This window comes from Trachymyrmex septentrionalis, unplaced genomic scaffold (genome assembly GCF_001594115.1).
Source record: "Trachymyrmex septentrionalis isolate Tsep2-gDNA-1 unplaced genomic scaffold, Tsep1.0 scaffold13, whole genome shotgun sequence".
Classification (NCBI taxonomy): domain Eukaryota; kingdom Metazoa; phylum Arthropoda; class Insecta; order Hymenoptera; family Formicidae; genus Trachymyrmex; species Trachymyrmex septentrionalis.
In genome coordinates this window covers 1,162,441-1,164,748 of record NW_017304438.1, presented here as the reverse complement: position 1 = coordinate 1,164,748, position 2,308 = coordinate 1,162,441, and the positions used below count along the sequence as shown (strand labels likewise).

Here is a 2,308-nt window from a genome sequence, read left to right as displayed (position 1 = left end):
TCATCAGATGAAAAAATAAGCTAGTAGTATGTTGTGTTCCCTTGCGAGATATTTTATAATAAACTCCTTGGTTTTTATTCATGGATGCACATACATATTTTTTATTAATTGATAAAAATACCACTCTTAATTATCATTCTGTTTTTCAGATTATATGACTGCATCGGATTAGTATGATATCCTACACCAATGTTGTGAGCAGTTTATTTATGCTAGGATAATGTAGTAGGAAATGTATGCGTTTGTAATAAAGATGATTTATTGACATCTGATGTCTATTAGATGTAAAAGCTTATTTTAAGATTATCATATCATTTTTGTTGTGAACTTTCAATTCTACAGTTTGAATAATATACCTAATTATCTAGAGTACAATCAGGTATTAAGTTCATTTATTATTCATCATTTACTACTCATTTTGTTTTCTTCCTTGCATGTTATTAGAATTCTATTTTGCATTTGCAGTTGGTAATTTATATTGTGAACTTGATATGGATAATTAATAATTTTCTATTGAATTATCTTAATTTCAACGATACACATGTGAACATATATGATATGAATATTAATTATTTTGATTATTAATTATTATTTTGATATTAATTATTTTAATTTTAATTATATTATATCAATTTAGTACATCATTCTTTAAGTGCATTGCTGAAATTAAAATAATTTAATAGAAAGTATTTACTAGTGTATCAAATGCTTAGTGTAAAAAGGGTCAATATTTATAAACATATCATTTCTCTCATTTAACATTTGATAAAAAAAAAACGTGGATGAGATACAGCCTAGCAAGTTAATAATACTTCAACAAAAATAATATTAAAACAAGACTAATCATTTCCTGTAGTTTTTTTTTTGACACTGAATAAACAAATAATGTAGTTTCCAAATAGTTTCATCACATTACAATTTTGAGAAATTGATAGTGTAAATTGCAGAAAAGGTAGAAAACCAATGTAAGCCAGCAACAGATAAAATAAAACTTAATTAACGATCATTTCGTTTGATCTCACACTCTCTAGTAATGTCTTACTGAGCACGTTCGCAATAATTGATCGTCATCAATATATGTAAGTTTTATCCAAAGATTTTAATAACCATTTTGATTAGCATTTTAAGATTTTAATTATATTGTTTTGTATTTGATATATTGTAGATAATTAAAAATGTACTTGTTTGAGTATTCAGTTAAATACACAACAGATAACCTTTAAATTTTAACTATCGACATTAAATAATATTAAGCGACTGTCATATTGTAACTATAATATGTAATGTATTGAAGTTAATAATTTATTGCAATCAAACATGTTTTTAGGACTTTTAGCTCTTAAAAGGAATTTTTTATATCGACTATGGTTAATAAGATACGGTTAAATGTAAGATTTATTGTGGAAAAACTGTGAATTAGGTTATTGACAATTTACTAAACAGCTTTCAATTATATTTATTTAAACTTAAGGAATTTTTAGACTAAATACGAATCGAATGTCAAAATTAACAAATTCAAAATTATTAGAAGGACTTTTGTATACATATTAATACATAAAATACAATTTTCGCAACAATTCAAATATTTTTCGAATATTTTTGAAGTTTTTAAAATTTGCTATATTGAATTTGTTAATTATTACATCGGATTTAGCGATTTAGTTAAGGGTTATCGCAGATAAAATTCCGTAACAGTAACTGTAAGGTATAAAGGTAAGCCAATGAATCAATCAGGATATTACTTTAGAGCTACGTAATCTGACGGAAATATAAATAACAATAAAACTTATCCATAATATAGAATAAGTATATAAAAGTTTCTTATAAGAGAATTTACTCTTCTTATACAAGATTAATCAAATTTATTTAAATCTTATTTTATAAATTAAGTTTAATTAGAACATTTTTTTTTCAAATTAATAAAAAGAAAAAGTAAGACAGCAATCAGAACATATGCCTTGATGTACAATATTAAATGTAAAAATAATCTCATGTATAGATATTAAATTCAATTAACTATTAGAGAGAGAGGGGGGAGGGAAGGGAGAGAGAGAGAGAGAGATCAATATAAGAATGTTTTATAAAGAATAAATAATTCTAAACTTATCTGAGGCCTTGCAATAGAACTATCACTATTGCAAGGCTTCACATTCTCTACGACCGCTTGGTATCAGGTTCGCCAGTTCGCCAGGAAAAGGGACGAATTTGCTAATGGCAATCTTCAAAGTGTTCCCTCAACTATCAGGGTTGGGTAATATTTTAAATAGTTCCATTTTTAATATGTATTTAAAATGGAAATAGTATTTTA

At 25.3% G+C, this 2,308-nt stretch overlaps 1 protein-coding gene across 1 annotated transcript in view; it reads left to right on the top strand.

The window, feature by feature from the left end:
• Positions 1-272, top strand: part of LOC108756736 (cytochrome c oxidase subunit 7C, mitochondrial) — an 858-nt gene extending 586 nt beyond the window's left edge. The window contains exon 3 of the mRNA XM_018500760.1: positions 150-272. The gene's annotated coding sequence lies outside the window, so the exon portion shown is untranslated. The remainder of the gene's footprint in view (positions 1-149) is intronic.
• The last annotated feature ends 2,036 nt before the right edge of the window (positions 273-2,308 follow it).